This window comes from Mesoplodon mirus (genome assembly GCF_964341445.2).
Source record: "Mesoplodon mirus genome assembly, chromosome: 3".
Lineage (NCBI taxonomy): Eukaryota > Metazoa > Chordata > Mammalia > Artiodactyla > Ziphiidae > Mesoplodon > Mesoplodon mirus.
Genome location: NC_138978.1, coordinates 158,384,556 through 158,398,977, shown reverse-complemented (window position 1 = coordinate 158,398,977; position 14,422 = coordinate 158,384,556). Strand labels below are relative to the sequence as shown.

The 14,422-nt window shown below is 39.6% G+C and overlaps 1 protein-coding gene across 2 annotated transcripts in view; it reads right to left on the bottom strand.

Moving 5' to 3' along the window:
- The window catches only part of EDEM3 (ER degradation enhancing alpha-mannosidase like protein 3), a 90,847-nt gene that overhangs the window by 17,126 nt on the left and 59,299 nt on the right, over positions 1-14,422 (bottom strand). The window lies entirely within an intron of this gene.

Below are 14,422 nucleotides of genomic sequence, written 5' to 3'. Positions count from 1 at the left end.
AAGGAATCCAAATTGGAAAAGAAGAATTAAAGCTGTCAGTGTTTACAGATGACATGATACTATACATAGAGAATCCTAAAGATGCTACCAGAAAACTACTAGAGCTAATCAATGAATTTGGTAAAGTAGCAGGATACAAAATTAATGCACAGAAATCTCTGGCATTCCTGTACACTAATGATGAAAAATCTGAAAGTGAAATCAAGAAAACACTCCCATTTACCACTGCAACAAAAAGAATAAAATATCTAGGAATAAACCTACCTAAGGAGACAAAAGACCTGTATGCAGAAAACTATAAGACACTGATGAAAGAAATTAAAGATGATACAAATAGATGGAGAGATATACCATGTCCCTGTATTGGAAGAATCAATATTGTGAAAATGACTACTACCCAAAGCAATCTACAGAATCAATGCAATCCCTATCAAATTACCACTGGCATTTTTCACAGAACTAGAACAAAAAATTTCAAAATTTGTTTGGAAAAACAAAAGACCCCGAATAGCCAAAGCAATCTTGAGAACAAAAAACGCAGTTGGAAGAATCAGGCTCCCTGAGTTCAGACTATACTACAAAGCTACAGTAATCAAGACAGTGTGGTACTGGCACAAAAACAGAAAGATCAATGGAACAGGATAGAAAGCCCAGAGATAAACGCACGCACATATGGTCACCTTATCTTTGATAAAGGAGACAGGAATGTACAGTGGAGAAAGGACAGCCTCTTCAATAAGTGGTGCTGGGTGGGGCTTCCCTGGTGGCACAGTGTTTGAGAATCTGCCTGCCAATGCAGGGACATGGGTTCGAGCCCTGGTCTGGGAAGATCCCACATGCCACGGAGCAACTAGGCCCGTGAGCCACAACTACTGAGCCTGCGCATCTAGAGCCTGTGCTCCACAACGAGAGAGGCTGCGACAGTGAGAGGGCCACTCACCGCGATGAAGAGTGGCCCCCGCTCGCCGCAAGTACAGAAAGCCCTCGCACAGAAACGATGACCCAACACACCCCAAAATAAATAAATAAATAAATTTATTTAAATAAAAAAAGTGGTGCTGGGAAAACTGGACAGGGACATGTAAAAGTATGAGATTAGATCACTCCCTAACACCATACACAAAAATAAGCTCAGAATGGATTAAAGACCTAAATATAAGGCCAGAAACTATCAAACTCTTAGAGGAAAACATAGGCAGAACACTCTATGACATAAATCACAGCAAGATCCTTTTTGACCCACCTCCTAGAGAAATGGAAATAAAAACAAAAATAAACAAATGGGACCTAATGAAACTTCAAAGCTTTTGCACAGCAAAGGAAACCATAAACAAGACCAAAAGACAACCCTCAGAATGGGAGAAAATATTTGCAAATGAAGCAACGGACAAAGGATTAATCTCCAAAATTTATAAGCAGCTCATGCAGCTCAGTAGCAAAAAAAGAAACAATCCAATCCAAAAATGGGCAGAGGACCTAAATAGACATTTCTCCAAAGAAGATATACAGACTGCCAACAAACACATGAAAGAATGCTCCACATCATTAATCATTAGAGAAATGCAAATCAAAACTACAATGAGATATCATCTCACACCAGTCAGAATGGCCATCATCAAAAAATCTAGAAACAATAAATGCTGGAGAGGGTGTGGAGAAAAGGGAACACTCTTGCACTGTTGGTGGGTATGTAAATTGATATAGCCACTATGGAGAACAATATGGAGGTTCCTTGAAAAACTACAAATAGAACTACCATATGACCCAGCAATCCCACTACTGGGCATATACCCTGAGAAAACCATAATTCAAAAAGAGACATGTACCAAAATGTTCATTGCAGCTCTATTCACAATAGCCCGGAGCTGGAAACAACCTAAGTGTCCATCATCGGATGAATGGATAAAGAAGATGTGGCACATATATACAATGGAATATTACTCAGCCATAAAAAGATATGAAATTGAGCTATTTGTAATGAGGTGGATAGACCTAGAGTCTGTTATACAGAGTGAAGTAAGTCAGAAAGAGAAAGACAAATACCGTATGCTAACACATATATATGGAATTTAAGGGAAAAAAAAGTCATTAAGATTCTAGGGGTAAAACAGGAATAAAGACACACACCTACTTGAGAACGGACTTGAGGATATGGGGAGGGGGAAGGGTAAGCTGTGACAAAGCGAGAGAGAGGCATGGACATATATACACTACCAAACGTAAGGTAGATAGACAGTGGGAAGCAGCCGCATAGCACAGGGAGATCAGCTCGGTGCTTTGTGACTGCCTGGAAGGGTGGGATAGGGAGGGTGGGAGGGAGGGAGATGCAAGAGGGAAGGGATATGGGAACAGACATATATATATAACTGATTCACTTTGTTATAAAGCGGAAACTAATTTAAAAAAATAATAAATAAATAAATACATAATAAAAAAACCTCATGGGAACCGCATACCAAAAATCTACAGTATATACACACACAAAAAAGAAAAAGCAACCCAACATAACACTAAAGATAGTCATCAAATCACAAGAGATACACACACAAAAAAGAAAAAGCAATCCAAACATAACACTAAAGACAGTCATCAAATCACAAGAGGAGAGAGCAAAAGAGGAAGGGAAGAAAACAGACCTACAAAGACAATTCCTAAACAATTAACAAAATGGCAATAAGAACATACATATCAATAATTACTTTAAATGTAAGTGGATTATATGCTCCAACCAAAAGACATAGACTGGCTGAAGGGATACAAAAACAAGACCCCTATATATGCTGTCTACAAGAGACCCACTTCAGATCTAGAGACACATACAGACTGAAAGGGAGGCAATGGAAACAGATATTCGCAAGTGGAAATCAAAAGAAAACTGGAGTAGCAATACTCATATCAGACAAAACAGACTTTAAAACAAAGACTGTTACAAGAGACAAAGAAGGACACTACATAATGATCAAGGGATCAATCAAAAGAGAAGATATAACAATTGTAAATATATATGCACCCAACATAGGAGCACCTCAATACGTAAGGCAAACGCTAACGGCCATAAAAGGAGAAATCGATAGTAACACAATAATAGTGGGGGCATTTAACACCGCACTTTCATCAACAGACAGATCATCCAGACAGAAAATCAATAAGGAAACACGGGCCTTATATGACACATTAGACCAAACAGACTTGATATTTACAGAACATTCCATCCAAAAGCAACAGAATACACTTTCTTCTCAAGTGCACATGGAAGATTTTCCAGACTAGATCACATCATGGGCCACAAGTCAAGCCTCAGTAAATTTAAGAAAATTGAGATCATATCAAGCATCTTTTCAAACCGAAACACTATGAGATTAGAAATCAATTTCAAGAAAAAAACTGTACAAAACACAAACACGTGGAGGCTAAACAATATGTTACTAAACAACCAATGGATCACTGAAGAAATCAAAGAGGAAATCAAAGAATACCAAGAGAAATGACAATGAAAACATGACAATCCAAAACCTATGGGATGCAGCAAAAGCAGTTCTAAGAGGAAAGTTTATAGTAATCATACCACAGGAAAAAAGAAAAATCTCCAAAAAGCAACCTAACCTTATACCTAAAGCAACGAGACAAAGAACAAACAAAACTAAAAGTTAGAAGGAAAGAAATCATAAATATCAGAGCAGAAATAAATGAAATGGAGATGAAGAAAACAATGGAGAAGATCAATGAAACTAAAAGTTGGTTCCTTGAGAAGATAAACAAAATTGATAAACCATTAGCAAGACTCATCAAGAAAAGAAGGGAGGGGCTTCTTTGGTGGCACAGTGGTTCAGAGTCCGCCTGCCGATGCAGGGGACACGGGTTCATGTCCCGGTCCAGGAAGATCCCACATGCTGTGGAGCCACTGGGCCCGTGAGCCATGGCCGTGAGCCTGCGCGTCCGGAGCCTGTGCTCCGCAACGGGAGAGGCCACAACAGTGAGAGGCCCGCGTACCGCAAAAAAAAAAAAAAAAAAAAAAGAAGGGAGAGGGCTCAAGTCAATAAAATTAGAAATGAAAAAAGTTACAATGGATACCACAGAAATACAAAGGATCATAAGAGACTACTACAAACAACTATATTCCAATAAAATGGAAAACCTAGAAGAAACGGACGTCGTAGAAAGGTACAACCTTCCAAGACTGAACCAGGAAGAAATAGAAAATATGAACAGACCAATCTCAAGTACTGAAATTGAAACTGTGATTAAAAAACTTTCAACAAACAAAAGTCCAGGACCAGATGGCTTCACAGGCGAATTCTATCAAACATTTAGAAACTGAAACTCTTCCAAAAAATTGCAGAGGAAGGAACAATCCCAAACTCATTCTATGAGGCCATCATCACCCTGATACCAAAACCAGATAAAGATACCACAAAAAAAGATTACAGGCCAATATCACTGATGAACATAGATGCAAAACTCCTCCACAAAATACTAGCAAACTGAATCCAACAATACATTAAAAGGATCAGACACCACGTTCAAGTGGGATTTATCCCATGGATGCAAGGATTCTTCAACATATGCAAATCAATTATTGTGATATACCACAGTAACAAACTAAAGAATAAAAACCATATCATCTCAGTAGATGCAAGAAAAGCTTTTGACAAAATACGACACACATTTATGATAAAAACTCCAGAAAATGGGAATAGAGGGAACCTACCTCTACGTAATAAAGGCCATATACGACAAACCCACACCTAACCTCACTCTCAACAGTAAAAAGCTGAAAACATTTCCTCTAAGATCAGGAACAAGACCAGGATGTCCACTCTCACCACTTTTATTCAACATAGTTTTGGAAGTCCATAGTTTTGGCAATCAGAGAAGAAATAAAAGGAATCCAAATTGGAAAAGAAGAAGTAAAACTGTCACTGTGTGCTGATGATGTGATACTATACATAGAAAATCCTAAAGAGGCTACCAGAAAATTACTAGAGCTCATGAATAAATTCAGTAAAGTTGCAGGATACAAAATTAAAACATAGAAATCTCTTGCATTCCTATACACTAACAACAAAAGATCAGAAAGAGAAATCAAGGAAACAATCCCATTTATCATCACACCAAAAAGAATAAAATACCTAGGAAAAAACCTACCTAAGGAGGCAAAAGACCTGCCCTCTGAAAACTATAAGATGTTGATGAAAGAAATCAAAGATGACTCAAACAAATGGAAAAATATACCATGTTCTCAGACTGGAAAAATTAATATTGTCAAAATGACTATACTTCCCAAAGCAATCTACAGATTCAATGCAATCCCTATCAAATTACCAGTGACATTTTTCACAAAACTAGAACAAAAAAAATTTTAAATCTGTATAGAAATACAAAAGACCCCAAATAGCCAAAGCAAGCCTGAGAAGGAAAAATTGAGCTGGAGGATTCAGATTCCCTGACTTCAAACTATACTACAAAGATATAGTAATCAGAATTGTATGGTACTGGCACAAAAACAGAAATACAGATCAATGGAACAGGACAGAAAGCCCAGAAATATATCCACACACCTATGGTCAATTAATCTATGACAAAGGACACAAGAATATACAACAGAGAAAAGACAGTCTCTTAAATAAGTGGTGTTAGGAAAACTGGACAGCTATACATAATAGAATGAAATAAGAACATTCTCTAACACTACACACAAAAATAAACTCAAAATGGGTTAAAGACCTAAATGTAAAGCAGGATACTGTAAAACTCTTAGAGGAAAACACAGGCAGAACACACTTTGACATAAATCGTAGCAATATCTTTTTGGATCCACCTCCTAAAGTAATGAAAATAAAAACAAAAATAAACAAATGGGATGTAATATAACTTAAACACTTTTGCACAGCAAAGGAAACCATAAACAAAATGAAAAGACAACCCACAGAATGGGAGAAAATATTTGCAAATGATGCCACTGATAAGGGATTCATCTCCAAAATACACAACCAGCTCATGCAGCCCTATACCAAAAAACAAACAACCCAATCAAGAAATGGGCAGATCTAAACAGACATTTCTCCAAATAAGATATACAGATGGCCGACAGGCACATGAAAAGATGCTCAACCTTGCTAATTATCAGTGAAATGCAAATTAAAACTACAATGAGGTGTCACCTTACACAGGTCAGAATGGCCATCATCAAAAAGTCTACAAACAATAAATGCTGGAGAGGGTGTGGAGAAAAGGGAACCCTCCTACACTACTGGTGGGAATGTAAATCGGTGCAGCCACTATGGAGAAAAGTATGGAGGTTCCTTAAAAAACCAAAAGTAGAACTACCATTATGATCCAGCAGTCCCACTCCTGGGCATATATCTGTAGAAAACCATAATTCGAAAAGATACATGCACCCTGGGGAGACCTTCAAGATGGCGGAAGAGTAAGACGTGGAGATCACCTTCCTCCCTACAAATACATCAGAAATACATCTACATGTGGAACAACCCCTACAGAACACCTACTGAATGCTGGCAGGAGACCTCAGACCTCCCAAAAGGCAAGAAACTCCCCACGTAACTGGGTAGGGCAAAAGAAAAAAGAATAAACAGAGACAAAAGAATAGGGACGGGACCTGCACCAGTGGGAGGGAGCTGTGAAGGAGGAAAGGTTTCCATACACTAGGAAGCCCCTTCACTGGTGGAGACGGCAGGTGGCGGGGAGGGGTGGAAGCTTCGGAGCCACAGAGGAGAGTGCAGCAATAGGGGTGCAGAGGGCAAAGTGGAGAGGGAGAGATTCCCAAGGTGCTGACCAGCACTCACCAGCCCAAGAGGCTTGTCTGCTCAACCGCCAGGGCAGGTGGGGGCTGGGAGCTGAGGCTCCGGCTTCTGAGGTCAGATCCCAGGGACAGGACTGGGGTTGGCTGCGTGAACACAGCCTGGAGGGGGCTAGTGTGCCACAGCTAGCCGGGAGGGAGTATGGGAAAAAGTATGCAACTGCTGAAGAGGCAAGAGACTTTTTCTTGCCTCTTTGTTTTGCGGTGCGTGAGGAGAGGGGATTAAGAGCACCGCCTAAACAAGCTCCAGAGATAGGTGCAAGCCGTGGCTATCAGCAAGGACCCCAGAGATGGGCATGAGACACTAAGGCTGCTCCTGCAGCCACCAAGAAGCCTGTGTGCAAGCACAGGTCATTATCCACACCTCCCCTCCCAGTAGCCTGGGCAGCCTGCCACTGCCAGGGTCCCATGATCCAGGGACAACTTCCCCGGGAGAAGATACGGCGCGCCTCGGGCTGGTGCAATGTCATGCTGGCCTCTGCTGCCGCAGGCTCACCCCGCCTTCCGTATCCCTCCCTACCCCCCACCTGAGTGAGCCAGAGCCCTCTAATAAGCTGCTACTTTAACCCCATCCTGTCTGAGTGGGAACAGATGCCCTCAGGTGACCTACACATAGAGGTGGGGCCAATCCAAACCTGAATCCCAGGAGGTGTGGGAACAAAGAAGAGAAATGGAAATTTCTCCCAGCAGCCTCAGGAGCAGTGGATTAAATCTCCACAATCAACTTGATGTACCCTGCATCTCTGGAATACCTGAATAGACAACAAATCATCCCAAATTGAGGTGGTGGACTTTGGGAGCAATGATATGCATATTTTTTTTCCTTTTTCTCTTTTTGTGAGTGTGTATGTGTATGTGTGTGATTTTATCTGTATAGCTTTGCTTTTACCATTTGTCCTAGGGTTCTGTCTGTCCGTTTTTTTTTGTTGTTTTTTTTTAGTACAGTTTTTAGTGCTTGTTATCATTGGTTGATTTGTTTTTTGGTTTGGTGGCTCTCTTCTTTCTTCCTTTTTTTAAATTACTTTTTAATTTGTAATAATTATTTTTTATTTTAATAACTTTATTTTATTTTATTTATTTATTTTTCTTTCTTTCTTTTTCTCTCCCTTTTATTCTGAGCCATGTGGATGACAGGGTCTTGGTGCCCTGGCTGGGTGTCAGGCCTGTGCCTCTGAGGTGGGAGAGCCGAGGTTCAGGACACTGGACCACCAGAGACCTCCCAGCTCCATGTAATATCAAATGGCGAAAATCTCCCAGAGATCTCCATCTCAACGATAGACCCAGATCCACTCAAGGACCAGCAAGCTACAGTGCTGGACACCTTATATGCCAAACAACTGGCAAGACAGTAACACAACCCCACCCACTAGCAGAAAGCCTGCCTAAAATCATAATAAGGTCACAGACACCCCAAACCACACCACCAGACGTGGACCTGCCCACCAGAAAGACAAGATGCAGCCTCATCCACCAGAACACAGGCACTAGCCCCCTCCACCAGAAAGCCTACACAACCCACTGAACCAACCTTAGCCACTGGGGACAGACATCAAAAACAACGGGAACTACGAACCTGCAGCCTGCAAAAAGGAGACCCCAAACACAGTAAATTAAGCAAAATGAGAAGACAGAGAAACACAAAGCAGATGAAGGAGCAAGATAAAAACCCACCAGACCTAACAAATGAAGAGGAAATAGGCACTCTACCTGAAAAAGAATTCAGAGTAATGACAGTAAAGATGATCCAAAATCCTGGAAACAGAATGGAGAAAATACAAGAAAGATTTAACATGGATCTAGAAGAACTAAAGAGCAAACAATGATAAGCAACACAACAAATGAAATTCAAAATTCTCTAGAAAGAATCAATAGCACAATAACTGAGGCAGAAGAACGGATAAGTGACCTGGAAGATAAAATAGTGGAAATAACTACTGCAGAGCAGAATAAAGAAAAAAGAACAAAAAGAATTGAGGACAGTCTCAGAGACCTCAGGGACAACATTAAACACACCAACATTCAAATTATAGGGGTCGCAGAAGACGAAGAGAAAAAGAAAGGGACTAAGAAAATATTTGAAGAGGGCCTCCCTGGTGGCGCAGTGGTTGAGAGTTCGCCTGCCGATGCAGGGGATACGGGTTCGTGCCCCGGTCTGGGAGGATCCCATATGCCGCGGAGCGGCTGGGCCCGTGAGCCATGGCCGCTGAGCCTGTGCGTCCGGAGCCTGTGCTCCGCAACGGGAGAGGCCACAACAGTGAGAGGCCCGCGTACAGCAAAAAAAAAAAAAAAAAAAAAAAAAAGAAAATATTTGAAGAGATTATAGTTGAAAACTTCCCTAGTATGGGAAAGGAAATAGTCAATCAACTCCAGAAAGCACAGAGAGTCCCATACAAGATAAATCTAAGGAGAAACACACCAAGACACATATTAATTAAACTATCAAAAATTAAATACAAAGACAAACTATTAAAAGCAGCAAGGGAAAAACAACAAATAACATACAAGGGAATCCCCATAAGGTTAACAGCTGATCTTTCAGCAGAAACTCGGCAAGCCAGAAGGGACTGGCAGGACATATTTAAAGTGATGAAAGGGAAAAACCTACAACCAAGATTACTCTACCCAGCAAGGATCTCATTCAGATTCGACGGAGAAATTAAAACCTTTACAGACAAGCAAAACCTAAGAGAATTCAGCACCACCAAACCAGCTTTACAACAAATGCTAGAGGAACTTCTCTAGGCAGGAAACACAAGAGAAGGAAAAGACCTACAATAAGAAACCCAAAACAATTAAGAAAATGGTAAAAGGAACATATATATCAATAATTACCTTAAATGTAAATGGATTAAACGGTCCAACCAAAAGACATAGATTGGCTGAATGAATACAAAAACAAGACCGGTATATATGCTGTCTACAAGAGACCCACTTCAGACCTAGGGACACATGCAGACTGAAAGTCGGGGATGGAAAAAGATATTCCATACAAATGGAAATCAAAAGAAAGCTGGAGTAGCAATTCTCATATCAGACAAAATGGACTTTAAAATAAAGACTATTACAAGAGACAAAGAAGGACACTACATAATGATCAAGGGTTCGATCCAAGAAGAAGATATAACAATTGTAAATATTTATGCACGCAACATCGGAGCACCACAATACATAAGGCAAATGCTAACAGCCATAAAATGGGAAATTGACAGTAACACAACTACAGTAGGGGACTTTAACACCCCACTCACACCAATGGACATCATCCAAAATGAAAGTAAATAAGGAAACACAAGCTTCAAATGATACATTAAACAAGATGGCCTAAACTGATATTTATAGGACATTCCATCCAAAAACAACAGAACACACTTCTTTCTCAAGTGCTCAGGGAACACTCTCCATGAGAGATCACATCTTGGGTCACAAATCAAGCCTTGGTAAACTTAAGAAAATTGAAATCGTATCAAGTATCTTTTCCAACCACAATGCTATGAGATTAGAAATGAACGAAAGGGAAAAAGAACGTAAAAAATACAAACACATGGAGGCTAAACAATACACTACTTAATAACCAAGAGATCACTGAAGAAATCAAAGAGGAAATCAAAAAATACCTAGAAACGAATGACAATGAAAACACGACGACCAAAACCTATGGGATGCAGCAAAAGCAGTTCTAAGAGGGAAGTTTATAGAAATACAATCGTACCTTGAGAAACAAGAAACATCTCAAATAAACAATCTAACTTTATACCTAAAGGAACTAGAGAAAGAAGAACAAAAAACCCCAAAGTTAGCAGAAGGAAATAAATCATAAAGATCACATCAGATAAATGAAAAAGAAATGAAGGAAACAAGAGCAAAGATCAATAAAACTATAATCTGGTTCTTTGAGAAGATAAACAAAATTCATAAACCATTAGCCAGACTCATCAAGAAAAAAAGAGAGAAGACTCAAATCAATAGAATTCGAAATGAAAAAGGAGAAGTAACAACTGACACTGCAGAAATACAAAAGATCATGAGAAATTACTACAAGCAACTCTATGCCAATAAAATGGACAACCTGGAAGAAATGGACAACTTCTTAGAAATGCAAAACCTACCGAGACTGAACCAGGAAGAAATAGAAAATATGAACAGACCAATCACAAGCACTGAAAGTGACACTGTGATTAAAAACCTTCAACAGGGCTTCCCTGGTGGCACAGTGGTTGCGAGTCTGCCTGCCGATGCGGGGGACACGGGTTCGTGCCCCGGTCTGGGAAGATCCCACATGCCACGGAGCGGATGGGCCCGAAAGCCATGGCCGCTGAGTCTGCGCGTCCGGAGCCTGGGCTCCACAACGGGAGAGGCCACAACAGTGAGAGGCCCGTGAAACGCAAAAAAAAAAAAAAAAAAAAAAAAAAAAAATCTTCCAACAAACAAAAGCCCAGGACCAGATGGCTTCACAGCCGAATTCTATCAAACATTTAAGAAGAGCTAACACCTATCCTTCTCAAACTCTTTCAAAATATAGCAGAGGGAGGAACACTCCCAAACTCATTCTATGAGGCCACCATCACCCTGATACCAAAACCAGAAAAAGACATCACAAACAAAGAAAACTACAGGCCAGTATCACTGATGAACACAGATGCAAAAATCCTCAACAAAATACTAGCAAAGAGAATCCAACAGCACAGTAAAAGGATCATACACCATGATCAAGTGGGGTTTATTCCAGGAATGCAAGGATTCTTCAATATACGCAAATCAATCAACGTGATACACCATATTAACAAATTGAAGGAGAAAAACCATATGATCATCTCCATAGATGCAGAGAAAGCTTTCGACAAAATTCAACACCCATTTATGATAAAAACCCTCCAGAAACTAGGCATAGAGGGAACTTTCCTCAGCATAATAAAGGCCATATATGACAAACCCACAGCAAACATCGTCCTCAATGGTGAAAAACTGAAACCATTTCCACTAAGATCAGGAACAAGACAAGGTTGCCCATTCTCACCACTATTACTCAACATAGTTTTGGAAGTGTTAGCCACAGCAGCCAGAGAAGAAAAAGAAATATAAGGAATCCAAATCGGAAAAGAAGAAGTAAAGCTGTCACTGTTTGCAGGTGACATGATACTATACATAGAGAATCCTAAAGATGCTACCAGAAAACTACTAGAGCTAATCAATGAATTTGGTAAAGTAGCAGGATACAAAACTAATGCACAGAAATCTCCGGCATTCCTATACACTAATGATGAAAAATCTGAAAGTGAAATTAAGAAAACACTTCCCTTTACCACTGCAACAAAAAGAATAAAATATATAGGAATAAACCTACCTAAGCAGACAAAAGACCTGTATGCAGAAAATTATAAGACACTGATGAAAGAAATTAAAGATGATACAAATAGATGGAGAGATAAAATACCATGTTCTTGGATTGGAAGAATCAACATTGTGAAAATGACTCTACTACCCAAAGCAATCTACTGATTCAATGCAATCCCTATCAAACTACCAATGGCATTTTTCACAAAACTAGAACAAAAAATTTCACAGTTTGTATGGAAACACTCAGAAGACCCCAAATAGCCAAAGCAATCTTGAGAACAAAAAATGGAGCTGGGGGAATCTGGCTCCATGACTGCAGACTATACTACAAAGCTACAGTAATCAAGACAGTATGGTACTGGCACAAAAACAGAAAGATAGATCAATGCAACAGGATAGAATGCCCAGAGATAAACCCACACACATATGGTCACCTTATCTTTGATAAAGGAGGCAAGAATATACAGTGGAGAAAAGACAGCATCTTCAATAAGGGGTGCTGGGAAAACTGTACAGGTACATGTAAGAGTATGAAATTAGAACACTCTCTAACACCATACACAAAAATAAACTCAAAATGGATTAAAGACCTAAGTGTAAGGCCAGACACTGTCAAACTCTTAGAGGAAAACATAGGCAGAACACTCTATGACATAAATCACAGCAAGATCCTTTTTGACCCACCTCCTAGAGAAATGGAAGTAAAAACGAAAATAAACAAATGGGACCTAATGAAACTTAAAAGCTTTTGCACAGCAAAGGAAACCATAAACAAGACCAAAAGACAACCCTCAGAATGGGAGAAGATATTTGCAAATGAAGCAACTGACAAAGGATTAATCTCCAAAATTTACAAGCAGCTCATGCAGCTCAGTAACAAAAAAAACAAACAACCCAATCCAAAAATGGGCAAAAACCTAAATAGACATTTCTCCAAAGAAGATATACAGATTGCCAGCAAACACATGAAAGAATGCTCCACATCATTAATCATTAGAGAAATGCAAATCAAAACTACAATGAGATATCATCTCACGCCAGTCAGAATGGCCATCATCAAGAAATTTAGAAACAATAAGTGCTGGACAGGGTGTGGAGAAAAGGGAACACTCTTGCACTGCTGGTGGGAATGTGAATTGGTACAGCCACTATGGAGAACAGTATGGAGGTTCCTTAAAAAACTTAAAATAGAATTACCATACGACCCAGCAATCCCACTACAGGGCATATACCATGAGATGACCATAATTCAAAAAGAGTCATGTACCAAAATGTTCATTGCAGGTCTATTTACAATAGCCAGGAGATGGAAGCAACCTAAGTGTCCATCATCGGATGAATGGATAAAGAAGATATAGCACATATATACAATGGAATATTACTCAGCCATAAAAACAAAGGAGATTGAGTTATTTGTAGTGAGGTGGATGGACCTAGAATCTGTCAGACAGAGTGAAGTAAGTCAGAAAGAGAAAGACAAATACCGTATGCTAACACAGATATATGGAATCTAAGAAAAAAAAAATGTCATGAGGAACTTTGGGGTAAGACAGGAATAAAGACACAAACCTACTACAGAATGGACTTGAGGATATGGGGAAGGGTAAGGGTAAGCTGTGACAAAGCGAGAGAGTGGCATGGACATATATACACTACCAAACATAAAATAGCTAGCTAGTGGGTAGCAGCTGCATAGCACAGGGAGATCAGCTTGGTGCTTTGTGACCACCCAAAGCGGTGGGATACGGAGGGTGGGAGGGAGGGAGACGCAAGAAGGAAGAGATATGGGAACATATGTATATGTAAAACTGATTCACTTTGTTATAAAGCAGAAACTAACACACCATTGTAAAGCAATTATACTACAGTAAAGATGTAAAAAAAAAAAAAGAAAAAAGGGAGAAGACTCAAATCAATAGAATTAGAAATGAAAAGGAGAAGTAATAACAGATGCTGCAGAAATACAAAGGATCATGACAGATTACTACAAGCAACTATATGCCAATAAAATGGATAACCTGGAAGAACTGGACAAATTCTTAGAAAAGCACAACCTTCTGAGACTGAACCAAAAAGAAATAGAAAATATAAACAGACCAATGTGATTGGTCTGAACTGAACTATGATTAAATTTCAACTGAAATTGAAACTGTGATTAAAAACCTTCCAACAAACAAAAGCACAGGACCAGATGGCTTCACTGGCAAATTCTATCAAACATTTAGAGAAGAGCTAACACCTATCCTTCTCAAACTGTTCCAAAATATA